Raw genomic sequence first — 27,501 nt, 5'->3', positions numbered from 1 at the left:
TTGTGGGGTAGGAATTGAGGGGCCTGGGCACGTTGTTCCATTGGTAGAGTGCTTGCGTGGTATGCACAATGTCCTACAAACCAGGCGTCCTGGCACACCCACGTAATCCCAGCATGCAGGAGGTAGAAGCAGGAAGAGCAGAAATTCATTCTCAGCCTCAGCTACATAGTGAGTTTCAGACTGGCCTGGGCTGCATTAGATCCTTCCTCAAAAATAAATCAGCAATCCACCCTGGTCTACACAGCTAGTTCTAGGACAGCCAGGGATATACAGGGAGACCCCGTCTTGAAAAACCAAAGCAAACAAACTAATAAGTAAGTAAAGAAGTGAATTTGAAAACAAGTCAATAAGGGAAAAGCAACTTGAATTCTATTAAGGGATAAATGAATAAATGAATTGTAGTGTATGCACATAATAGAATATTTTTTTGGCCTTAATAAAGGCAGAAAAGTATTTCATATGCATGGTGCCCTGTGAAATGAACTGTACTGAAAAGGACAAGTGTCATATGATTGCCATGTTAGGAAAAATCCAGAACAGGCAAATGCACAGATATAAAAGCAGATTCGAGGTTGCCTTGGAGTTGGGGTGAGAGAGTGAAATCTTAATTTGAATGCTTTCATAAGTGCTACTTTATAAGACAAAGCGTTCTGTCTTAGATGGTGGTAGTCATGATGAAGTCATGTGAAGGATTTTCACACTACTGTGGAGGTGTACTCAAAGAGATTATGACTGTAAACGTCATGTACATTTTTACATAGTCAAAAATGAAGAGATTACAAAAAGAAAGTCTGGGAGTGGTGATACATGTGTTTAATCCCAGCACTCGTGGGCAGGAGTATCTCTGAGTTCAAGACCAACCTGGTCTCCATACAGAGTGAGTTCCAGGACAGCCAGGACTACACTGAGGAAACTCTGTTTCAAACAACCAAAAAACCAAAAAAGAAAGACTATTTTTAAAAATTAATTTATGCTGGAAACATGGTCTTCTGCAGCCCACAATAGCCTTGAAGTGCCTATGTAGTGGAGGCTAGCCTTGAACCCCTCTTCCTCCTGTGTCCACCTCCAGATGGCTGGGAGTACAGATGTGCTTAAGTCCTGACATAAAGGAAAAACTCTTGATATCACTTTTAATCTCACAAATTTGGGGCTTACTGGTTAAGAGGGCTTCCTGCTGTAGCAAAGGGTTGGAGTTTGGATCCCAGCATCCATATCAGGTAGCTCACAAATGTAGTAACTCCTTGCTCCAAAGGATTTATGCCCCTTCTTGCCTCTATAGGCACTTGCACAAACAAATCTGTCTGTCTATGTATCTATCTGTATGTATGTATGTATGTATGCATCTATCTATCTATCTATCTATCTATCTATCTATCTATCTATCTTTACAAGTGAATAAAATAAATCTTAGACTCATAAGTTACAGTGTAAAACCAGTTGGCTACTTTGGCTAGTTTTCAATGTTCATATATGCAATAAAAATTATAAAATTGTATGCCATTGCACTACAAGTTAAGTGAAATTAAAGATATAAAACCTTATAATAAAACAATTGCTGTAATGTCAGTACAACCAACACATCTTAAACCAAGTCCAATTCTATTTCTTAATTTGTGGTATTTGTGTCTCTCTTGCAGGCATCTTCTAATTTGGCTCTAACATATGGTGAGTAAAATCCCTCTTACTGTTCTTTTCTTTGAATTTGGATTTCCTGGAACTCGAAAAGTGATACATGTTTAAAAGCAAAGAAGACTGAACTCAACGAGAGCCTTTTAAAATTAATAGGAAGCGTCTGGGGAATTGTTAGCAGACATACTTTGGTTTACTGAAGTTGGTGTGGCCTGGGATTCTGCATTTCTATAGAAGTGGCCTGGCCCCCCAAGTTTAGAGAACCTGGAAGCCTGTGGATGGTTGTCTTCCTCATTGCTAGTTTAGAGTTCAGGACTGTTTAGAGTTTAGAGTTCATTCCTGATCTTGTTGTTGGGACAAAATACCTGTAGAAAGCAACTCATAGTTTGAAGTATAGCCCTTCATCCCTGGGAGGCAGGGTGGGCCATATTGCATCCACAGTCAAACAAGCAGAGAGTGATGAAGGCTTGTACTCTTCCCACGGAGTCACGGCAGCCACACTGACCTTTGTTAGTAACCTTTTTACCCCAGATAAGTCATCTAGAAACTGCCAGGTGATTCTAGGTCCCTAATGAGTTGACGACAGTGTTAGCCATCAGTCTTACCCAGGCTAGCGATCATCTGCTTGTTGGTCTCTATGATTTTGTTTATCTTCTTATTCTTTTTGTTTATGGGGTCTTCATTCTGAGAACTTCTTTCATTTGGGCTTAGTGGGCTATTTTACTTGGCTAAAATGGGAGGAGGCAAGGCAGTGTTGTCTTTCATAGAATGGCCTGGATCCTCCTTTCCATTTTCTGTGGCTCTCTGGTCATTCTTGTTGGGGATGGCCTACTCTACGAAATTGTCAGCCTGTGTCAGCAGTCCCCTCTTCACTAAATTTCAAGTGAGCTAGATACTGACTGAGCACTGTGCTCGCCTTCAGAGTGGATCCATGTGTTCTTGCCTTAGGAAAGTCAAGGTGTGTGAAGGCCTTTGGAGCCCACTGATGCATTCTTGACTGGGTATTCTTCTGCAGCCTGCCCGACACTGTAGACGTGCAATCTCCTTCCCGAGAGCCACCTGCCCCTGTCTAGTCTATAGCGTCAGCCTTATCCTCAGGTTGTCCTCTTTTGTTCATGTTCATTCTGTTGCACATTTTTGTCTTATGAGAGCAAAGCGGAGGGTCACTGTACAGTTCCCTGTTCCAAGACAAAGAGCATGCTTGTTTCTGCGAATGTTCTTTCCAAATTGAGCACGCTTTATCAGTTTTAATGTAGATCATGATATCATCATCATCATTAACAATTATTATCATTTTTAACCCCAAGAAATTATTGTTTTAAAACTCACCCGCATCTTTGCATTGTTATTACTGGAGAAGAAGAAATATGCTTTTATGTCATGGTAAGAAGGCAGAATTTGAAACTATTTTCAAAACCACACATGGTTCTATACTCTGGACCTGTGGGATAAAGATTGTGATGTTTTTGATCCCTGTGCATAGTTGTTTTGCCTGTCACAGTTCACCTTAGACTACGGAGGCTTCCCAAGTGACCCCGTTCTTCTTGTTTACTGATGGAAATAAAGCTTGTCGCTGGTATATGGAAAGTGTCAGACAGAAAGGACGTCTAGTGACAGGAATGCTCAGCAAGGGTTCACTCTGTTATTTCCAACCTAGGGCATGAGCCTCATCTGGGAAGCCGCGGGGAGGAGCCACTGGCATTTCGTCATAGTGTCCGCCACACTTTTTGTTACCATGCAGTACTCAGTCCTGTGGGTTTTCCTTATCTGTCCTTGTCTTTGGCCCAGTAGGTCTAGGATGAGGTTTGTCTGTTACTGTACATATTTTGGGGATAGTTCAAAAGTTGGAAAACTGCCAGTTTATCGAAGGCACTCCTGTTTCAATGTAGCATTAATCTGAAGTTTGTACCAAAGGTTCCATAAACATCTCATTTCATAGAAAAAGTAATGGTGAAGGGGGTGGGGGTGGGGTAGATCCCTAGAGCTTGCTGGTCATCAGCCTAGCCTGAAAATGGTGAACTCCAGTTTCAGTGAGTCTCACAAGGTCATAAGGCAGGTAGCCTTTACACACATACACACACACACACACACACACACACACACACACACACGCAATCTGATTTTGTCATCTACGGTGGTTCTGACTAAACTAGAAGTGGTACTCTATTCCGAGACACCTGCTCATTAGCAGCAACTCTTAGCGTGTTTCTGGCAGAGTAGGGTGGGGCTCTGCGCTCATCCCTCATGCCTCACTGCGCTTGTGAGCCTGGACCGTTGAACTTAGAGTCATATTTATAGCCATGTCTGTGCCTGAGAGCCTGGGTTTTTAAGACAAGTGGTTCCATAGAGCCCTCCAGGTTGCTAGTCTTTTTCCTATGAGATGACTCTTCCCTGTGCTGGAAGATCTTGTTCATACTGCAAAATGAGAATGTGAAGAAAATTAAGGGCACTTGAGTTACAATATTTCAGGGATGTGATGATATTTCAGAGGGAAAATGCTAATTGTGGGGAGCTTTCTCTCCCCCACACCTGGAGCTTCTTTCCCTGCTATCAACTCAACTGCTGATTTTCATAAATTGGACTGCAAGTGGTTGGGGAGGGGGAACCCAACAGATCAACCACCAGGAGGCTGGAGAGAAGTACCTGCCAGTGATTAGGAAAAGAAGAAGGGAGTTTTTCACTTACCTTCCTGCAGTTGTGGATTCTCTAGGGAGCTCTGGAGAGAGCGTGTGCTTCCAGTGCAGGAAAACAACATCACAGACATGCTGAGCTGTGACAGTTCCTCCTAGGGGCCAGGAAAAAGACTCATTTGTAAAGGATTTACCACTCAAGCATGAGAACTTGAGTTCGGATCTCAGCACACCCCCGCAAAAGCCGCTGTGGTGGTGTGGCTCAGTAAATCCGGTGGAAGGCAGAAACAGGCAGATCCTTGAAACTCCCTGACCAGCGAGTCTAGCCAAATCAGCTCCAGGTTGACAGGGAGACCATGTCTCAATAAAGAGAGCAATTGAGTGAGATACTAGTGCTGACCTCTGACCTCCATGGATGCTCCTATATGGATACACACACACACACACACACACACACACACACACACACACACCTACACCTACATCTTCTGGCTCACTCTCTTTGATGTACACGACAACATGAAAAGCATGAAGTGGCCTTGCCTCAGTCCGGGATTCCTGCCTCTGGCACTGACAGTAAATGGACATGCTGCTTCCACCCCCAAGGGCAATCTCCCTGGGCCTAGAGCAGTTAGATGGCGTGAGCTGTTTTTCCCTCCATCACTTTTAATTTTGCCCTAGCCCTGACAGTCCTCACTTGACATTTGGCTTGTGAAAATGGCTTCTGTGGCACTAGCTATTGTTTCTTCTGTCATTTAAAAAAGAAAAAAAAATAGCAGAAGACAAAGAGGTGGGGCAAGGGAATCATGCTGCCCACAAAGGCAGAGTTCTGTCTCTGGAATTCGTGGACTCTAGATCTCTCTCTCTCTCTCTCTCTCTCTCTCTCTCTCTCTCTCTCTCTCTCTCTCTTTTTCTTTCTCCCTTGCCCATTCTTCACTGTCAGTATAAGTGACTTATTTTCTGACATTGGTTCAGGGACCAAAACCACAAGCTTTGCAAATCTGCCACATTTCTGAGGCTTCTGTCCTGTGACTTTCCCCCTGATAGTCCTGAGGCATTATTGCAATCCTGGCCCAGTAAATCTACCCCAGTGCCCTAGTCTTGTGTGGGGTTGTAAGCAGGGTCCTTCTTTGGATTTTTAGTTTGGCAATAACTTCATAGTAGGTTAGTCCTATTCAGATGGTTTCAATAATTTTATTGAGCACTTAGAGTTTACCCTTAATTAAATTAATTAAATTAAATTAATTTATTTATTACAAGTTATTCACTTTGTATCCCCTCTGCAGCCCCCTCCCTCTTCTCTCCCTGTGCCCTTTCCCTAGTCCCCTGATAGGGGAGGACCTCCTCCCCTTCTATCTGACCCTAGCTTATCAGGTCTTATCAGGGCTGGCTGCATCATCTTCCTCTGTGGCCTGGCAAGGCTTTACTTCACAGGGGGAGGTGACCAAAGAGCCAGCCACTGAGTTCATGTCAGAGACAGCCCCTGTACCCCTTATGAGGGAACCCACTTGGCAACTGAGGAGCCTATGGACCTCTTCTGATCAGGGCGTCCTCTCCATGCACAGTCCTTGGTCTCCTGTTTTTATTTTTTTTAATGTTTTTTAATATGGAGCATGACCAGTAGTAGTTAATAGTTACGTTTCTTGTTGCTTTGATAAGTACCTGGCTAGAGTAACTTAATTTGGAAGGAAGGGCTGATTTTGGCCTTTGGTTTGAAGGTACAGCCCGCATGTCAGGGAAGGTGACGACATGAGCGTGAGACGGCTGGTCACATGGCACCCTGTTTCCTAGCAGAGACAGATGAATGGTGGCGTTTTGCTTTTTTTTTTTTCTTTTCTATATAAATCTGGGACCCTAGGCCATGGGATGCTACTGCCTGCATTCAGGCTGGATTGCTGACCTGTTAGACCTCTCTGAAAACACTCCACAAACATGCCCCAGAGTTTCATGTGCTGGGTGATTCCAAATTCTTTCAAGCTGGCAGTCAAGATTAATATCCAAAAAGCAGATCATGAAGTTCTGTGTCATCTTGAACAGGCTTTCTGACACTCTTCTAACTGACCCACTGTTAATACACCTGCTCTTCAGCCTGTCTCTGTGCCAATGTGTTAGGAATTTGAGGGGGATATGTATTAGCAAACTCTTTGGATGCTTGTGTATTCAATTCTGCAGGATTTCTGCTAATTCACGTCTAACCCCGTGTTTCCACCATTCCCCACCAGGCATATATTAGCTACTCCTCTCACTGCAATAACAAAAAAACACAACAAAGGCAGTTTAAGGGAGAAAGGGGTCTATTTAGCCATATAGTTTGAGGGGATAGATGCTCTCAGGGCAAGGAAGATATGCAGTGGGATCAGGAGCATGGCTGGCTACATTATGCCGGTATTCAAGGAGCAGACAACAGTGAGTGCCCCTTTTTGCCCAGCTTTCTTCTTTTTTATGCAGTGTGAGAACCCGAGCCCGTGAATGCTGTCTCCCACCGCTAGGGCAGGTCGTTCTCTCTTAGTTAAACCAAGCTGTTAACTCACTTCCAGATATGCTTACAGATTTGTCTTCAACATGACTCCTGACTCCTGATCCCGTCAAGTTGACAGTCTGCGTTACTCATTACAGGCACCATGGTCTTGGATACCATCTCAGGTCACTTCTGTCTGCTTTCATCTGAGGTTCATTTACTGTAAAGTGTAGAGAAGCGAATAGTGTGGGAAGAAGAGCTGGCCCTTTCCTCCCAATATAATGCTTCTTACTTTGCCATTGTGAATGCTCAAATCCTTGTGCAGGAAGCAGGGGTAAGCACATTGTTTCTTTAGCCTCAAGTTTTCTATACCAAAAACATGACTTTAAGAAGACGTTAACACAAGACATTGAGTAAAGGCTGGGGATAGGCTTTAATCCCTGGGCCATGGGATGTATATGAAATGAATTGAAAAATCTTACTTTACAAACCAAATTGGTATAAGAATGGATGCCTGAAGATTATATTTCTTCCATCATGAAGAAATATTAATCTGAATACTTAATAATATTAATCTGAATAAGAGTAACGATAAGAAAAAGAAAGGTTTTAGTCACTAGAAAGGGGGTAATATGCCATATATATTAATGCAGTTCTAGGGGTATTTTAGACAATTTCCAGGTGAAATGTCAACAGGGTGGTTTCATTGATTGACCCAACTGTCAGGAAAGCCCTCTTATTTCCCTGGTGATTTTTGAGCAATATGGGAAGATTAAATAAGAGAGGTTTATCAGTTATCTGGTAGACCTGGATACAGACCCATCTCAGGTAGATATAGATAATCTTATTTTACAGGTAATTTAGTTTGTGACATTAGCATTATCAAATTGCAGTTCTGTAGCCTAGCCATCACTGGGCGTGTTAGTACACCTGTAGTACCAGCACTTGGGAGGTGGAGATAGGAGGATCAGGGGTTCAACGTCATCCTTAGCCACTTAGTGAGTTTGAGGCTAGCCCAGGCTTTGGATGACCCTGTCTCAAACACCCTGCCCATACAAACAAACCAACTCTTGGCTATACCTTTCCAAGCTTGTGATACAAAACTTGTAAGTTATATAACTCTGTGATGATTTGTATCAGCTGTTGATTTGGTGAATCTACAATCACTAGAGTGGGGTCCCTTTGACAGTGCCTCCGGGGGAGTATCTCGATTGCATAATTGAGGTGGGAAGATTTGCCCACTCTGGGTAGCGTCATTCCTTGACCAGGATCCAGGGCTGTTTAAAAACAGAATGACCTGTGCACCTACTCACTGCTTTCTCTTCCTGACTGTGGATGTGATGGGAACAGCTCACTTAAGCTCCTGCCCCTGCGACTTCCCCAGAAGGATGGACTGTCTTCTTGCACCGTGAGAGGAAATAAAACTCTTTCCCTTCAACAGATTTTCTCAGAGTATTTTATCACAGCAGTAGAGAATGAAACTAAGAGAAGCTCTTCAGGTGATTGGAGGCTGTTATTAATCAGCCGCTTGAACTCACCTATAATCTGGTCTTTGGTAAACATTTCCTTCAACATACAACTTTACCCATATTTTGTGGAAAAACTAGAACACTATACCATTTCAAAGGTTATGACTTCTTGAAGTGTTAAGTTTGATGGGAGGATATTCCTGCCACAGCATGGCCACTTCCTTCCTGAGGCATCTACCGGTTTATTTGAGTTGGTGGTACAGTTTAGAAGTCGGGTTTGAATGTTCATTGACCCAATGCTGAACAAATTATTCTTTTTTTTTTTTTTTTTTTTTGGTGCTTTGGTTTCCTTAAATGGAGGAATGGGTGTCTCACAGGGCTACACAGCTAGTCATTGTCATTATGTAAGATTTAGCTCTTTCTTCAGGCTTGCTATGCAAAATATGAAATAGTGTTTAGTGGACGTGAACGCAGTTTTTTTGATTGAGCATTTGCCTAGCTTGCTCATGGCCCTGGGGTTGATCTTGAGTAATGCAAAAACACGAGTCCCAAACATACACCCTTTTATCAATTTGTTAACATCTTTTCTTATATATGCATTTTAGCTTGGATTTGTAATGTCTCCCAGAGGACCATTGCTAGAGGCTTGTTCCCAAGCCAAGCATTAGGGGTAGAAACTAAGAGGAGTTGCTGCGCTTTGGGGTCTAAAAAGATCTGTTGTACTTTGGAGTGTGTGTGTGTGGGGGGGTAAGGCATGTTCTAGATGTTTTTAGTTGGGCACCTTCTTTTCTGTAGTCTGAAGGTAAGCCGTGTCTCTCAAGGCAGCTCAAGTTTTAACTGCTTGGCTGCTGTTTTCATTCTAAAGCCATAAGTGAAGTAATGAATATGTCTGTATCCCACCTATATATAAAAATAAAAAAGAATAAACTTTACACATGAAGGCTATTTGCCAGCGATAGTTGAAGGAGCACCTTTGAGGTCAAGGCTGTCATGGCAAAGCTATATCATTGTATCACAGTAAGTCTGAGTCTTCTGCCACTTATGACCAGCCTGTCAGAATTTCTTGCCCGTGCTGACTGATGGAGATGTCAAGATCTCCACACTGCCAGCCTTTATCTCGTAGCCACATGTGCGAGCTTTCTTTGAGATGCTGAGAGATGTCTGAGAAATTCTCCATCTCTCTCAGTCTGTTTCTGCTGCTGTAAAAACAAAACAAAAACAAAACAAACAAACAAACAAACAAAAAAAACCCCAAAAACCAAAAAAACTCATGAAATTATTCACAATAACTCAATTTATAATTCACAGAAATCCCTCACCATTGGATCCTGAGAGTCCAGGACCAAGGTACTAGAAGATTCAGTGTCTAGTCTCACTTCTTCCAAAATGGCATTTTGGGCCTTGGAGAGGTGACTCGCCATTTGCTGCTCGCCCAGAGAACCTGAGTTCCGTTTCAAGCACACCCACAGCATGGTTTTCAACTGAAGCAGCTTCATTTTTCTTTGCTGTTCACCAAGATATTTCAGTCCCCCCCCCTTTTTTTTTGAGATGCATCACTCTATTGCTGGGCTGTAGATCAAGTGATTCAGGTGGCTAGTTTCCTTGATACCTGTGGGCAAAGCAGGAAATGCGAGTCCTCTTCTAGGGGTTTTCAGCTTCATGAACAGTTAGGAGTCAAGGCCTTGTCTTACTCATCTTCCCTCCCATTGGTTTTATTGGGCTCTTAACTAAAGGATAAGGACTCGGGCTATGGAGGGTGAAATTGCTGGGCAATAGAGGAGAATGTCAACTGGAGGCAAAGTCAAAGTCAGAAGTCTGGCTTCAAGTGCCTACTAGTTTCTGATTGGAAGGCCTTTGACAAGTAAGCTATTTTAAGCTTCTATTTCCTCATCTTTAAAACAGGTAACATATCTTATCTTACCTCTGGGCCACTGGAGAAATCAAAGAAGATAAGGTATACGTTACAACCTCACAAGTTGAAAAGTGAGTAGCTGTCTGTCCAATGCAATGGGCTAAGTGTCACAGGAGATTTAACCCATTGGACTGAAGACCTCATAGGGTCGAAAGTGAGAGACCCAATTAGAGTCTCAAATGTGATCTTTTTAGCTGTGAGACTTACAATAAATTACTCAATCTCTTAAGTTTACTCTCAGCATTCCTAAACTAGGGATAACGTGAGAGAAATGTGCTGATCTATCATTATACCAAAAATGACCAGGGGCACTGCAATGCCATTATTATCTTCCAAAATGGTTTGGTGCAATGATTTGAAGAAATAATCGTTGGTGTATCTAAAAATAGCACATTGTTATAATCCTGGGAAATTAAGAGACCAGTTCCTAAAATCCAATTTGTAAGTAATAGAAAGTTGGAACTCATTTGGGAATCTGCACATCCACAGAACAACGTCGGCCATTTCTTCAGCTTCCACTCAAGCAATTTCCTTCTCCCTTCCTCCCTCCCCTCTCTCTCCCTCCCTCCCTCCTTTCCTACATCCTTTCCTCCCTTTCCCCCTCTTTCTTTTCTGATCTTGAGATAAAGGAAAAGTTCCCCATCTTGTTTTTCCTCCTATCTAGCTATTGGATTTCAGGGTATTTTTCAGTTCTTTAGTATCTGAATGCTTGCCTCTTTAAAAGGGAGATAAAAGTACTTGTCTTACTAGGTGAGATGATTATACAGGCAAAGTAACATAAAGCCGGATTTAGAAACTCACAAATGAACAAATGAATGTCTACCCTCTTTTTGGCAAAATCCCATTGAGTAGACAACGTGATTAAAACAGTTAAGATAAGTTGGGAATAGTCATTATTTTAAAATTATTTCAAGCTAAAGGTTTGTTTCCTTAAGGTAATAATGGACTTTGTAGCTCAAAACAGTATAGAATGTACTTGAAATCATCTTTCTAATTTTGTGTGTGTTTGGATTGTGTAGACCTGCATTTGTGCACATGTGTATGTATGCATATGTATGTTTGTATATGTATGTATATGTATGCCTGTGTTTGTGTGTGTAGGTAGGGCATATGTTGATGTTTGTTTTTTATGACTCTTAATCTTATCCTCTGACCTGGACTCTCCAGTGTAGTCAGGCTAAGGAGCTAGCAAGCTCCAGGGATCCTCCTGTTTCTGTTTTCCCAGTGTAAGGGCTATACTACTGCATCTGGCTTTTTCCGTGGATGTTGGCTTCAGGACTCAGGTCTTTATGCCTTCATAGCAGGTACTTTACCATTAGAGCCATCTCCCCATCCCCAAAGTAATCTTTATAAATAACAGAAATAGAAGTTCACTAGTGAGACCGTATGGAATACAGTAGCAAAAGTTAATAGTGTCAAAGGCAGAAATTAGAAAAACAACAGAAATTCAGTTTGGGGGGTGTAGTTCTGGGGGATCAAATGCATGGTTATGCACAACTACAGGTGCCTCACCAACTGAGCTATATACGCTGATGCCCAAAAATGTAATTTTAACAAATAGGCAGAAACATCTTAATGTCTTGTGGGCAAATGAACAGTTATAAAGAAAGGATACAAAAACTTTGGTGGGAATAGATAATAGGTAGAATTGAGGGTCGCATTGCATTTTGGATAAGCCTGAGAATAGTCTTTTAAATAGTATGAGACTTATTTCCAGGAGTTTGTCACACTGTTCCTCTCATGTCTGGATAAGCTGTCTAATCTATAGTGTTGAGTTTGTTATGATTTAGACTCTGTCTGCTATCATATAACAGATGCTCAGGGTTCCAGATCCAAGAGCAGGCATGAGAAACTTCCCCGGCTTATGAGAGCAGCTATGGACATGTGGTAGTCCTCCCTGCAGAATTTAGAGAGAAAAAGCAAGTCTGACAGATGTGCCACCAGTGACCCTCTCCTGCATCCACCCGAGGCTTTGCTATCTGTATAAGATGATCGGGACAGGCAGAAGATGAGAAAGGCACACCACTCAGTTTCATATAAAAACATCAGAGGGAAGGGCTGGAGAGATGGCTCAGTGGTTAAGAGCAGTGTCTCCTCTTCTAGAGGTCCTGAGTTCAATTCCCAGCCACCACATGGTGGCTCATAACCATGTAGAAAGTGATCCAATGCTCTCTTCTGGCATGTAGGTGTACATGCAAACAGGGCACTCATACACATAAAATAAAAAAAAAATAAATGTATCTAATAAATTTTTTTAAAAAAAAGATTTACTTAAAAAATATTTCAGGGGAAATTCCCAGACTTAACCACAAGAATTGGATGTCTGCAGGGAGGCAAGCCTAGCACTGACCTTCTTGGTTGGTGGTCTGCTCGGGCATGCCTGCCATCCTGTCTTTGGGTTGGAAGGCAGGAAACAGAACACAGAGGAAAGACAGGAGGAGAGACTTGGAGACTTGGAGACTAGTGGAACAGCTATTATGCCCTATGTGTAGTTTGGTAAGGGCAAGCACACTCATTCAGAGTACAGTGATGTTATGAGTGGTGGTGGGGCCTGAGTTGGGCTTCCTGTACTATTGGTAATGGCTTTGGTAACACTTTGGGTAATCGGAAGCTCTGCCATCAGGGAAGCTATACATGGAACAAGTTCTGTAGGGCCACCTGGCAAATTCAAAGACCTAGTGACTTAGCCAGAGAAGCTGTCACAGCAGATAGTAAAGGGAGACAATCACTTTTCTCACCTTAACAATTTCCTCAATGAAGGAGGGGAACCGGAAACAAGAGAAAATAGAACCTCCTCCACCTTCCTAGTTAAAAGCCTAGTTAAAAGTAAGAATTTTGCTTAGTCATGGCTTATGCCAAACCAAAGTAGAATGAAATTTAAATTGACCTAGAAAGTAATCACTAAAAATGACCTCTCCAATTGTAGGATCTACCTAAGGTATCATTAAAGATCAGAAAGGGTGTTTAAAAGTAGCAGTTTGGCCACTATCTTAGTTAGAGTTTCCATTGGTATGAAGAGACACCATGACAACTTTTATGAAGGAAAACATTTAATTGGGCTGGCTTACAGTTTCAGAGGTTTAGTTCCTTATCACAGTGGGAAGCATGGCAGTTTGCAGGGACACATAGTGCTGGAGAAGGAGCTGAGAGTTCTACATCTTGATCTGTAGGTAGCCAGGAGGAGACTGTGTTCCACACTAGGCAGAACTTTGAACATAGGAAACCCTAAAGCCCGCCCCCACAATGACACACTTCCTCCAACAAGGCCACACCTCATAATAGCAACAGTGTCACTTCCCATGGGGCAAGCACTGAAACACATGAGTCTTTGGGGGACCATTCCTATTCAAACCACTGCAGCCACTCCAAAGAGAGTGAAGTCAAACCATCCCTGCTAATTGTCTGCTAAGATGGTAGCACTAATATTTTCATAGAGATCCTCTTCTCTCTAGCCTGATGACATCAAAGATTCAGTCTCCATCCACATCGAGCTAGAAGTATTTCAGGTAAACGATCAGCGTCTGGAAATTTTATTAGATTAGGTTTGTAGACTGCTCATATGGCGGACAATGTGAATCCTGTATGAGATGAAAAGATTCTCCAGCCTGCTAGGGTTTTGCATTAGGGATTGTTTGTGATAATCACGTGACCTTTTTGTACACAAATGGAAATGTTTTCACTTTAATAATGGGGTTCCCATTGTCAACAATGTGTAAGACAGCCCCTGAGGCACATAAAAGACAGACAAAATAATACCAAGATGTGTACTTAACTATTGAGTTGAAGGAGACTCCCTACTTCTTATTTGCTTAAGGAAGACTCTAGACATCATACCATACCAAGTCAACACGGCTTCATAAAAACCTACTTCAGAAAGGGATAAACAGATATAAAACATTCCTCTTAATGTTTTCCTGAGAGTTAGTGAAGGAATTGAGAAGTGGATGCAGGATTTCACGTTTCAGCACCCTATGGTTTTATCGTGCATATAATCCTTTTTTTTTTTTTTCATCTTCTATCTCTGTCGAGATAGTAAAAGGGGATTATGGTTTGAGTGAGAGAGTTTGCAGTTGAGGCATGGCACACAGACTTGCTAAATCTCAGGGGCTTGAGATTTCCTGGCCGCTTTTAAGTTTTGGGAGCAGATCGATCTGAGGGAACAGTGTTAGGTATCAACTTCAAGAAGACAAAGTAGTTGTAGGGTAGTTAATCTTTGAAGCTGAAGGATAATAGGGGAGGTTGCTTTAGGTTTAGACACCAAAGCAAGGAGAGGGTAACACTTCTGTGCACGGGCCCCCGAGTAATTGCCCTTTGCAAGACCAAGTGGTTCTCTAGGCTGAAACTCAATTTTCCACCAAGTGCATTTTCTGCGTTTGATAAAATCCAGAGGCCCTCTTCAAGACGCGTAAGATATTTGTGCCCAGATTGCTAGGCTGTGATCTTATCTTGGCCAACCGCCCACTTCCTTTGGAGTTGAGGAGACTAGTTTGATTTAAATTGCACAGATCTAGGACTTGGAAAAGACTTTGCAGTGGCTTTTTGTAGAGTATCAATGGGCAGTAGAGACTGCATTCACTGTAGAACCATGTCCTTCGGGTTTGAGGTACAAAGGCAGAGAGAAGAGCTGTATTTATTTGTGCTAATCGTCCTGAGGGGAAGTTCAACCCCGTGCATGGGCAGAATAAGATAAAGGAAAAAGAGGGTGTGGAGGCGTGGAGGAAGAGCATCTTAGGACAGTTTCCACCCACTCTAGAGATTAAAGGACTGCCAGGCAGGGCTGGAACAGCAGCAGGCCACACCTTAGGCTCTGTGCAGACTGATGTTTTTATTGCTTAACAGGTATTGAGTCACCTCATTAAATGCCATCCCTAATATAGAGATGGACTTATTCCTTGCCCTTAAGCTACTGGAGCCTGCTAGGGAGGTCTGAGCATAGCGCACACACGCACAGGTACCTACACCACAGTGGAATTGGGTTCCACAAAGTGGCTTGCCAGGTGGAATGAAACTGTCTGGGAGTTCTCTGCCAGAGGGGGCAGTCAGAGGAGAAGCTCAAGCTGTGATGCAACTCCACTGCACCTGTAGCACTTTCTGTGCCTTTCTATAGTGTTCTTCCTGCTGCAGTGTGAGACTTGGCCTTAGGCACTTGGCCTAGAGGTCAGAGGGGTCTCATGTAGCTGAGGCTAGCCTCAAACTCCCCATTTTTTTGAGACTGACTTTGACCTTCTGATCTCCCTGGAAATTACTATATAGCCCAAATTGACCCCGGAATTTGCAGTAATCTATCTGACTCAGCCTCCTGAGCTCTGGGATTGCAGATTTGGGCCGCCATGTTCAGCTAAATAATTGTGATTTCTCCATGGGGGTGGTGGTGAATGTCTCTAGGGATTAAACTGAGAATTAAAGCAAGATAGATGAGCACTCCACCTCTGAGCTCTATCTGTGTTCAGCAACTGTGTGTGTGTGTGTGTGTGTGTGTGTCTATTTCTGTCTCTCTCTCCAGAGTCTAACTATGAGTCTACATCGGACTCAAACTCAAAAATAATCCTCCTGCCTCAGTCTCAAGACTATCAGAATTACCACCCCATGGGTGAGCCGCCACACCTAGCTTTCTTTCTTTCTTTTTTTTAACTTAAAAAAAAAAGAAAACTGATTGAATTTGTTTTCTGATGGTTTCATGTATGGATAGAGTAGATTTTGTTTACTCTTATTTCACCCTCTTTTGTCTTGTGCCTCTCTTTCTTACAGATCTGCCATTTTGTTTTGTGATCCTCTGATTTTAACCAGTACTGTCTGTGTGACCACGACTTTGGAACTATGCTTTGGATGCTGATAGAGTCATCCTTTCATAGATAACTGTCCCTCCTCCAGAATCCATAGGCTGCCAGGAGGGCACCATGAGCCTCCTTGATTGGCTGTTGACAGGCTGAGTCTTGGGTAGGCCTAGTACTACGTGCCTGGTTTTTCCCCTGTGTTTTACTTCTTTATGTTGATATTTTGGTGTGGTTATAAGAGTAGTGCCGTTCACATATTTGGATGGTTAATATCACCGTGGCAAATCTTCTTAGAAGCCCCTGGATATATTGGCTCAAGTACCGTGGAGGTTCCCCTGATACACGGGTAGGAGTCGGAGGGAGAGCATAGAAATAGCATTAAGTTTCTCTTTCCGTGTTAGTTAGAACTCTGTGCTAGAAGAGAGGCGAGCATCTGCTCTCTATTTTACAGATGAGGAACCTTAGTCCCCGGGAGAGAGTGATTTGCCGTTTCCCAGAGGATGAGCCGGCAGAGGCAGCACAGAAATCCAGGGCTTTGCGATTCAGCCCAGTGCCTTCCCGGAATGCCACTCAGTTTCCCTGGTTATCTGGAGATCTGCAGGGTCCACGGGACTTCAGATGTGGATTGTTGCTCCAGCTGAATTAACTTATCATGTCAGTCAGAGTCCCAAGCCTGCCTCTGTAGCATGCAGTAAATCATCACCCCTCGTGGTCTGAGAACAGGGTGCCTAGGGGGATATCATTACCACCCAGCGTTGACTTTGCGGTTGTAGCTCTGTGCACCATTCTCTGATCCAGCCTGTTTGAAGTCTTTTCCCCCTTTGAGGCAGGAACTGAAAGGCTGTAGCCCAGTGGTACATTTGGGAAAGTTTCAAGTTGGGCCTGGTTTGAGCCTCCGAGGGAGGGGCTCATTTTGACTCAGTGGATTTTGTTCCCTTTTAGGCACTGGCCTACAAAATGAGTTTGAGGCCAGCCAGGGCTATTCAGGGAGACTGCCAGCCTCTCAAAACAAACAAACACACAAACAAACAAACAAACAAAACCTGAATAGGAGTCAGAAAGACAGCTCCTTGGGTTAAGCGCCTGCCTTGAAAGCATGTGGAGCTTTGAGTTGGGTTCCTAGAACCCAAACATGGTGCTGAGTGCTATAATCCCAATGCCAGAAAGGAAGACAGACTGATCCTTTGCGCTCACTGGTTGACCTAGCATCCTCAGCAAGTTCATACCGGAGAGAATCCCTGCCTCAATAAAACCAGGAGAATGGAATCCAATGAACCATTCCCACAGTTGGCTTCCTCAGCCATCCATGTAGTTACTCAGACAGGCATGCACTCATTCATATACAGGGACACTTGGACACATATAGACACAGACATAGATGGACAAACAGGCGCGTGAGCGTGTACACACACACACACACACACACACATACACACATAGAGATTTGAATATCACAGGATTCATTTGCCTTTTCTCTGGAGTAGAGCCTCTTCTTCCGGCTGGGTCCGTGATTACAGCATGGCCACTCTTGCTTTATAAGCTGACAGGCTGGTGCATTTTGTCAGTAAGGGATGCCATGTCAGTTCTGTAGTTATATAATGCGTTAAGGGGCTTTCAGGAATTTCTGTCACTGTTACAACTAAATGGACTCCAGTCCTGGGTAATCTCTATGCCTAGAACACCACAAGTTTTCCTTGGTGGGGTTAGAATACCTTTCCAGGGCCTTAATCTAGAATAGAATGTGTCAAGGTAGTTAGTGGGGTTTAGGCATCTAAAGTGCAATTCTGGAAAGTGCTTCTCAGAGTGAAGCATGCCAGATTCCCTCATGTCAGTCTGGCCCTTCTTTTCTACTCTGACTGTTCATAGAGAAGTGATGTCCTGTTTCCTGGGAGCATGTCTTAGCTTTACATAGGACTGTGCCAAGTGTGCTGGCATTACTTCTCAGCCCTTGAGTCTGCTTTTCTAAAGAGTTTTGTGTGCTTGACTTGAGTTGGGCTGCCTGAAGCCTTTTAACTTTAACAATTGGGTTATTTTCCATTTCTTCCTTTTCTCCACAGCCTCAGAGGTTCCTTATTTCCTGCTATGTAGGCCTCGGTGCTTACTTGGCTTTATTGCCTGGAAGAGATACGGGCAAGTGGAATTGTAAGCCCTTTGCCACAGTTTCCCCCTTTCCCCTGAGGACTGATATCGCTGACGAGCATGGAGGCAGAGAACTGAACTCCTTCAAGCAGTGTAATCTGGCTTCCTCTCTGTATAAACACCCCCTACCCCCAGCATCTCCCTCCTCTTTCTGCCCTAGGCTGTTAGCTCCTTTTTTCTTGTTTTCTCTAATATGTTATAATATCAATTACTCCAAGCATATATAAAATTAAAAAAAAGTATTTCTGTACCTTAGTCTGGAAACCTAATCCCTGTTTAAGAATTTGTTTCAATGAGAATAAACGAGGAACATTCCTTAGGAATGTGAACCATCTGTAGGTTTAGGTGAGTAAATGCTTGCTTTGTTTCTGAGTCTTTTGAAGTTTATCTACACTTCATTTTAGAATCTGGAGTGGTGACATGCAGTTTTGAGGATACCAGAAAAGCACAAAGCATGTTCTTTGCTGGTGTCAGATCTTAGTTCTTACCTCCATACTTCTAAGATCTGCACTGTCCCACAAGCCCAATCGTGCCCTATTTTTGTGACTCTCTTTCTAGGGATCTGAGAGTATCCTTTTGCTAATACTGGTTTCAGAATCCAGCATATGCTTGGAGACCTGCTTTTAAAGTACTCTATAGTTTTCTCATTTTAGAATGCTTTTTGGCTGACTTCACTAAATACTGCAATCCCATGAAAAGCTCCATGGTTGAAGATCTGGTATTGATTATCATTAATTCTTCCCTTTATGACTTTGCCACTTAAATACACATTTAGAAACAAACCAAATAAACATTAAATAGAATAACTGGTTTTTTAACTTGGGTGGTCCAGTTAGTCTCAACATGTGCTTAGCTTTGAAAGGTCATAATAAAAACACTCCATTTAACTACCCCATTAAATGATTGCAATACTTAGAATCTGAAATGTATGAATTCAGATATTTAAAGAAAGAACCATGGGCTATTTATAATGCTTTACTGTATAAATTAGCAGAAAACATAAGGTATATTTGCTTAGTCTGTGTACTTCAGTTTGGCTGGTAGAACTGATTGATTGGTGTTTAATGGTGTGTCATCGAAGAAGTCACTCAACTGTTGTTTGGGTGTCTTCTGTGAAAAGGAAGAGCCTGTTCTTGGTTCCCAGCATTATTTTCATTTCTGTGAAGTTAGAATGCTTGGATTCCATGAGTTTAAAGATGACAACTAAAATAACCAGATGAAGCTGTAAAATCTACCATTTGAATAGCAGCAACAATGGGGAGAGGGCAAATTCTAGAGCGATTAATACAGGTTCTGATATAATATGATCCTCAACCATTACTGAAGAGTCAGTCACGGGACTAGGATGATCGTTTAGCCTGCAAAGTGCTTGCCATGCAAGCCTAAGGATCTGTGTTCGTTCTCCACGTACACAAGAGAAAGCCAAGCATGGTCACCACAACTGTTCTCCCAGTGCTGGGCATATAGAGACCAGAGGATCATTGGGGTTTGTTGGCCAGCCAGGCTAGCCTACATAGAAATTTCTAGGTCCCTGTGGGAGAGCCTGTCTCAAAAACAAGTGGAATGTTCCAGAAGTAATATCCAAGATTGACTACTTCTGCCTTACTGTCTGTCTGTCTTCACACACACACATGCACGCACACTTTACTGCTCTGTAAATCAAAATGCTTCTATGCTTGCAAAAATAGATGGACCATCTTTAGATGGCTGAGATGATGTCTCAGCAACTTAACTATATTGTCATGCAGGGCACTAGGCAGCTGCTCTAATAGCAGCCCTAAGCCGGCCTTAGTACAATCATTTTGGATTTCCCCCAGTGGTATTTTGGTAGTTTCTAGATAGTGTAGGAGGTCAGAGCTTCTAAATAAATCTTCCAGTCAGTATGGCATTCTGCATGTAACTGCCCAGTACTGAGCAAGGTCCTAACCTGCTTGGTTTTGCTTCTGTTTCCATGACAATCTTTATTCTCCTTGTTATGGAGCTACTCTTTCTAGAGCACAGTTTCCCCACAATGTTGTAGGGAGTTTCTTTATTGTAAATCTTAAACTCCTTCCTTTCAGGGCTCTTAGATGGTTTCCATAAGTGAAAATTAGGGATTATTTGATGATCCCATAAAGCCATGTTAGAGAAGATTGTCCAGTATATTAAATATTAAAGAAAGTTGGTAGTGTGTGTATTTTCCAAATCAAACCATCCCATTGCTCACCTGAATTTGAGCCTCTGACAATCCATTCTGATTTGTCAGAGACGGCCCTTGGGCACATGGTAATGTCTCCATGACCAAGAAGTGACCCATTTTTTTGTTCCTTTGATGAGTTGTGTGAGGTTCTTAACATACGGACATTTCGTCATAAGCCAAAGTGTATCTAAGGGCTTTGTTTTCAGGATCTTCCTCTCCCTTTCTCTCTTAAACAAGAGAGGAGAGTCATGTTTGTCACTACCTCTTACAAGCAACTCCTCCTTAAGGAAATCTATAGTGGTAAGGGATTGGTAGCTTCTACCCATTATCACAAGATGTTGAGAGAGCAGATTCTTATCTTCTTACACAGTACATAGCATATAATAAGGTTTCTTTTTTTCCTGGATTGGGATGCTAAGAGCCTTGTAGGAGTATTACTTTAAAAATCTCTATAAGATAGATATAATCTAAGTGGTCAGAAAAGTAAGATACCAAAGACAAAAGAAAATAAAATTACAAAAACAAACCCCTTTCTTATTTCTACATATGTGTATTCTATATGTAGAATATATACATTGTGTGTATGTCTTCAGAAATGAGAGTTTTTCTTTCTGTGATAAAAGTTTGTATCTGTCTGTCTGTCTGTCTCTGACTGTAGGAATCAAAGTTAAGACCTTGAACATGCTAAACTCACAATGACCCTAAGTTATAAATCCATCTCAACTTCATGCTTTAATATTCATACTTAGTAATAGTTGATAAGGAATTAACTCTTAAACCTTAAACTCTACCTTTTACTAAAAGGGTGATGAAATTTAAATAAATGCTTAGGTTTTTTGTTTTTTTTTTTTAGATCAAGGCATTCAAGATCTCTCTGTGTCCTCTGTCCTCTGGTGTCAGTGAGATTCTTAGCGGGAGAGACTTCCACATTTTTATGGTGATGACCTCTGTTTTCTCATTGAAAATGGTTGGGCTGTTTGAGGAATGTGGTTCCTTTATGTCTCTACTTGAACCTGTTTGAAGAGGTGTTTTTTCCTATGAGTCCTGAACTCATGTTTATGTTATTTTGCTACCTTCTTCTTTGGGCATGATATTTTTAAGCTTTCTCAAGGATTTATCATTCTGAGCAATGGGCACCCAACCTTCTGGTTAGAATGTTTTCTGCTTCTGCAGTGGGGCTGCTGTTAGTAGCACTGTTCTGGGCCTAGAGAGATGACACAAAGCCTGAGAGCTCTTCCTCCTTTCCCAGAGGACCTGACTTTGGGTCCCAATACCGTGTTGGCTGGCTCACAACTGCCTGTAACTCCAGCTTTGAGAGATCTGATGCCTTCTTCTGGCCTCTGTGAGCATCTGCACTCATGTGCACATGCTTAGGCACACACACAGCCAATTAAAAATAATAAAATAAAAATCACAGGTGTGCATAGCTATTTCCAGATCTTGAATTGCTGCCTACTGTGAATTTGTCATACTCCGTGGTTTAGACATGTCACAGGTAAAACACTATAAAAGTCTCTGTCTAGATTCTTACTTTTCTCAGCTGAATCATACAGAGAGAAATGAAGTTGCATGCTGGACAGTGGGGCAGGCAGTCTTTTGTTAAGAATAAGAGTTCCTGGCGACTAGCATACTAAGGGGGAGACAAATAGGGGAGTCACAAAAGCTTTTCACTTAGGCCTGATAAAAATGGTATTCCTGAAATAGCCAAACAAGCCACTGGGGAATGAGAGGTTGTTTGCTTTCCCAGTTAGGCAGGGTGAAAACTCCTGTGGTATACATCAGTTCCCAGGATGCATTTGTAAAGGCTCAGTAGGTGATTGAAATTTAGTTAATTCATTGATTTTGGCCTTTTGAGAAGGGTCCCTAAGTAGCTTAGGCTTGAATTGGGCATGTAGCTGAGGATGACCTTGAACTGCTGATCTGCCTGCTCCCATGTCCTCCATAGTGGGATCACAGTCATCTACCGTCACGCCCAGCCAGATGATGATTGCATTTCAAATGGTCCTGCTTGCTGTATGTGCTTAGTTTTCTTGTGGTATCCAGATGGGACCTTTCAAGGCTGAGAATATGTCTGCTGTGGAGGCAGCAGTGTTTCTTTGATATGGAATAATCTAAGGATCTGAGTGACTGAGTGAGTTATTTTTAGAGGATGCTGAGTGAGCTATTAATGGAAGGGCTCGAGTTGGGAAAGGGCAAATGTGATAGGAGCCAGGTCAGCCTGGAGTTATCCGTAGTTGCCTGGAGGCTGGAAAAACTGGAAGGATAAATTACTCAATATGAACTTAAGCAAACCTACTTGTCCAATTAGTTATGCCAAGTAGCTATGCCAGGCCCACGAACCTCTCAGCCCACTTTGCAAGCATGTAGGTTTTACAAGGAAGGTGATCTTGCTTAGAGATGTTATTAATTATATTTTAGTTTAGGAATTTCCCTGACTCCCACCTCTTTACCTTGATTTAAACCCTGTTAAAGTTTTAAGTGGGGAAACTAATATCTAAGCAAGAGTAAGAGAATGAAGTCACTTATCACAAAATTTCTTTAAACCTTTAATTATTGTAAACAAAAGATCCAGTTTCTCTGGAGGGTGTAGTCATGCCTTTGTGGCTGGCTGGTTCTTAGATTTTTGACTGTATGGGTTGAGTCATGGTGTGACCTGAAAGCCATAATGGGACCTTTCACAAAGAAATGAGTGCAGTCCTTTGCCCATGAGCCTCCTCAAACAAACAAACAAACAAACAAACAAACAAAACAATTGTATTTAAATAATTAGCTAAGTAGTTTAAATTTTTATTGCATCAACAAGACTAATTAGTCAGTGTTTGTTACAAACTGGAGTTTGAAGATGGGAGTCACACGATCCTGTCCTTAAGGCTTTCCTCTATAGCTAGCCTTTGTGTAGGTTTGTACTCAGCTCAGAGCCCTGATTCCTCTTCAATAAAAGAAGTTTGGGCGCATATCAAGCTCTTACCAAGTAGCAGACATGTAGGAAACACTTGATAAGTAAATGGATGAACTGTGAAGCTGATGGCTAGTGAGGTTAAGTTTCTACTGTGCCTTTGCTGCTCAGAGCCACACTGTTGGGCCAGAGGAGGAGGCCTTGGCTGTTTTTTTAGAGACACAGCTCAGAAGGCTGGCTGGTGTCTTTGAACCTTCATGTATCTAGGGTGGCTTACTGGATAGTGGTAAGATGGCCTTGGACTTCTGATCCTCTTGCCTCCACTTCCTTTGTTGTGGGATTATAGGTTTATGTCCTGCTGGGATTGAACCCAGGACTTTGTACTCTACCAATTGAGCCATATCCCCAGCCCCAGTGTGTCTCTTTTAAAAGGCTCACGTTGTCTGAGGAAAGCTGTCCTCTTGGTCTTGTTACTGAATTTTGGCAAAGGATCTACATGTTAGCTTCGTGCCCTAAACACCCATGACTGTGCAGCTGTCGGCACCTTGATCATGTGCTCAGAGGAAGATCTTTTAAAAATGGGATTGGTTTTTTTTTTAATTAAAAAAAATAAAATAAAAAAAGAAATAAAAATATGCTTGTTTGCCAACCTAGATTGATGAGCTGGCATGGAGGGAAGGCCAGTCTTTGAAATCTATAGGCATCCTGTTGCAGGTCCAACCCCACTGACCCCACCACATTAGTAATGGTCTGCATAACTTGCTCTGCCAGCAGCAGGCCTGGCTGGGTGTGCACAGATGGTGCCAGGTGCAGAAAATGACTGCCCAGCCCTTCAATAAGGCCTGGGCTCTGGCTTTCACCTCCAGGGAACGGCCCAGACTGAGACTGGGTTGTTTGTGGACCTGCTCCTGCTTAATGTCTACAAGAGCAGTTAGGGGCTGTTCCTCCCCCCATTACTTAAGTAATGCTTTATTGTCACAGTTAGGCCTTCCTGAGCTGTTAGGCATCTGGGACTTTTACAGGGTCTTATGGCCTTGGGGTTGTTCCACAAGGGAATTTGAAACGAGAACTGATCTCATTCCAAGGAGCCAAGTATAATGCCCTGCTTGTTTTCCTAGAGCCATTTAGTGTAAGGAAAATGTGAGCGGGCTGGAGGTGGGGGCAGGGAGAAGTTTTCAGGGTTTGAGTAATCAACTTAACTCAGGGCTAAAACGAATTTTATTCCAGAAGGCAGCACACACAGGCCCAGTCCTAGCTACCACCAGTTTTTGAGCTATTGATGATATACCCTAAGAGCTTATATAGTCAACACTCCTTGTGTGGGGTCAGTAATGGAAATGATGACTGTGTTCCCCAAAGATGGGAAAGAAAAGGACCTCATTAACATTCAGCCATTGGAAACTGTGAGCCCCAGCTTCCTAATTAGCAGTTTTATTCTTTGAAAATTCAGCTTTCGTTGCATTACCCAAAGTTAAAGGAAAAAATGCACGGGCCTGAAACCGCTCCACCTCAGCTGTAGTTCAGCTGGTGGGGTCTTTCTGGAAAGGTCCTGATGTGGGATGGGTTGTTAGCATGAGTACCTGTAATTGAAGAAGCAGGGGTGGACCACCCTGGGTTCCGGAAAAAAAAAAATTAAGGTTTGAGTTTATTTTTAATCGCGTGCCATTGCGTGGATTTGAGCTTGTAAGTGCAGTGCCTGCTGAGGCCAAAAGTGGGCATTGCATACGCCTGCTCAGGAGTTACAAGTGGTTGTGAGCTCCTGATATAGGTGGATGCTGGGAACTGAAGCCAGTCCTCTGTAAGAGCAGTATAAAGGCTCCTTCCTGTGCCATTTCTACAGTCCTTTGCTTAGATACTTTTTTTTCACCCTTTTCTTTTTTCCCAACAGGATTATCCCTCTATTGGCTTGTATGTCACCATCTAGCTTGGTATTGTCATTGTACCTTGTTCCCGACTTGGCCGTTTATTTTTGCATTAATGGGTTAAAGAGCTTGCTGCTTTATTCCAGAGGAATTTTCCTCAGAGGAGCTGCAGTTGTGAAATGTGAACATCTTTTTAAGGATCTGACCTGACAAAGACTTAGAGTAATTTCATTAAGTGAATATAGTTTTCTTTTCTTCCTGATGATGTAAACACACAGATGCTAGTGCCCTCACTTTGGTGCTTTTGAAATTGGAATAAAGGAACATGACCCAGAAGAAGATTCCTCCTAGAGGCAGGACCCTTTCTGACATTGCTTGGGAGTAGGCTACACACTAAAATACAACATGGCTTGCTAGGAGTCCAGAGAGGGTACCAATTGGTACATATCAACATGATAGAAGGGTGTCTCTTCTTGGCAGAAGGTGAAACCCAAGCATGATCATATCAATTAGCTGTGAGGCCAAATGGAGAGAGAGAAGTCAACGATGACTACAAGTGTGGGGCCCTAGCATCTGTTCTATGAGACACAGTGAAAGGGGGGAGATGAGAAATTCAGCCTGAAGCAGCTTGTACCTGAAATGTCCACAGATCCTGGGGGCATTGGATATTTGGGGCAAACTTTGAGAGTGTACCTTGAGGTAGACACGTAGCTGGTGACAAGGCTACTGAACTGAACAAGGCCGTGCAAGAGAAAAGGCAGATATCTGCAAACAGAACCAGAAGCACACACGTTCCTCTCCTCTCCAGCAAGTGAACGACTTGTGCATTTGCCAGGGGAAGATGAATAATAAAAATTAGCGGTTGATTGTGTCCAGACCACACTTGGTGAGTATGTGATTAGAAGTCACAGTAATCTTTTGGAAGGTAGAAACAAATCCTTAACAGCAACCCAGCAGTGGGATTTTGTGAGGCTCTGGTCCGGTCCACAGATGCTCTCTCATTTGAACTCGGTGCCAAAACAAACTAGAACGTAGATAGCTAGAGTTTGAAGTACATGAGCGAGCATCTGCCAGTCCGTTTAACAGCAGGAGCAGGAGGAGCCCAGAGATGAACATGTAAAGAGGCCAAGGATGAAACCTGGTCAAGAGGCCACATCAAGCTGCCTTGGCAGGCAGCCCTGGTGGTGTGGTAATTATACTGGTGCCTGCCTCTATGTGGGCCTTTTCCACTGGGTTTAAAAAAGACTTTCCTCTAACTACTGGGTCTTGAAGAAGTTGGGCCACTTCTGCCCGTGGTGGTTTTTCCTGTGGAGTCTGCTCTATGCTGTGTTTGCTGATTCCGTTGTAATAGTCTGAGAGTCTTGTCCTGTCCTCACCACGTCCAGAGTTCACAGGAAATTTGCAAGGCCATCCCCTTCTGGAAGAAGCTATCATAAACCATACAACTACACGATTAGACTAACACATGTAGCCTTGACCGAAGCCTACTCTCTGAGAGCACCCCTGCCCTGGGGCTTCTGTTAAATATTTTGGCATAAATATTAGGAAAGGGACTCAAATGAAAGAAAATTCATCTTGGTTTATCTTCTGTTGAATACCGCAGAATGCGTGGTATTCGTCAAAGAAAGGAGGTTAAGTTTGGCTCATAGTTCCAGTGCGAGATTGAGAGGCTGCATCTGGTGATGGCCTTTTAAGTTTTATTAACTTAAAAAATTCTTTTCTTCCTCCCTCCTCCCTCTTTTCCTCCCCAGCGCTCTCTCTCTCTCTCTCTCTCTCTCTCTCTCTCTCTCTCTCTCTCTGTGCACATTCATGTGTGTAGGAGCATGCTACAGTATACATGTGAAAGTCAGATGCTGGTTTGCAGGTATCATTTCTCCCCTCTACTCTGTGGGTTCTAGGACCAAACTCAGATCTCTCAGGCTTGGTGACGGGCATTCATAATCTGCTGAGTCATCTAGCCAGCCCTGGTGATGGACCTGTCATGTGTTGAGTTATCTTGTCAGAACTGGTGATGGACAGAGTCTTGCTGGCAGAGTCTTGGGGGATAAAGACCATGAGGAGTTAGAAGGAGAAAAAGAGGGGGGTACAGGAGAGAGGCAAACAGTTATCAGTCATCACTTGGTGATAGAAGAAGCAAGAAAACAGGAAGGGTCCAGTTCTCTTTCATAGCAACTCACTCCTGTGGGAACTAATGCACTTCTAAGGATGATTAATGACTGTAGGCACTGGACATGACCTAGTCATCTTTCCTTAGGCCCCACCTGCCTCTTAAAAGTAACATCACCTTTCTTTTTTTTAATTTTAATTTTATTTTATGTGTATATGTGTGCCTGAGTACATGGTTCTGCACCATGTGCATTCAGGAACCTTAGGAGGTCAGAAGAGGCCATAGGCTCCTCAGGAACTGGAGTTAAAGCTGGGTGTGAGCTGCCATGTGGGTGCAATGAGTGTCCTTAACTGCTGAGCTATCTCTCCAGCCCCACCTTCCCACCTTCTCATATCACCATTCCAAGGACCAGAATAAGAAGTTGGGGGGGGGGGGCGCTAGACCAC

General features: G+C 42.9%; 1 long non-coding RNA gene across 12 annotated transcripts in view; it reads left to right on the top strand.

Moving 5' to 3' along the window:
• Window positions 1-27,501, top strand: part of LOC132649337 (uncharacterized) — a 414,614-nt gene that overhangs the window by 167,826 nt on the left and 219,287 nt on the right. For all 12 annotated transcript variants that reach the window (XR_009587757.1, XR_009587762.1, XR_009587758.1 and 9 more), the window contains one exon: window positions 1,638-1,665. This is a non-coding gene — a long non-coding RNA (uncharacterized LOC132649337). The remainder of the gene's footprint in view (window positions 1-1,637; window positions 1,666-27,501) is intronic.

This window comes from Meriones unguiculatus, chromosome 19 (assembly GCF_030254825.1).
Source record: "Meriones unguiculatus strain TT.TT164.6M chromosome 19, Bangor_MerUng_6.1, whole genome shotgun sequence".
In the NCBI taxonomy this organism is placed as follows: domain Eukaryota; kingdom Metazoa; phylum Chordata; class Mammalia; order Rodentia; family Muridae; genus Meriones; species Meriones unguiculatus.
Note: the sequence above shows the minus strand (reverse complement) of the source record. Positions and strands in the feature narration are given on the sequence as shown.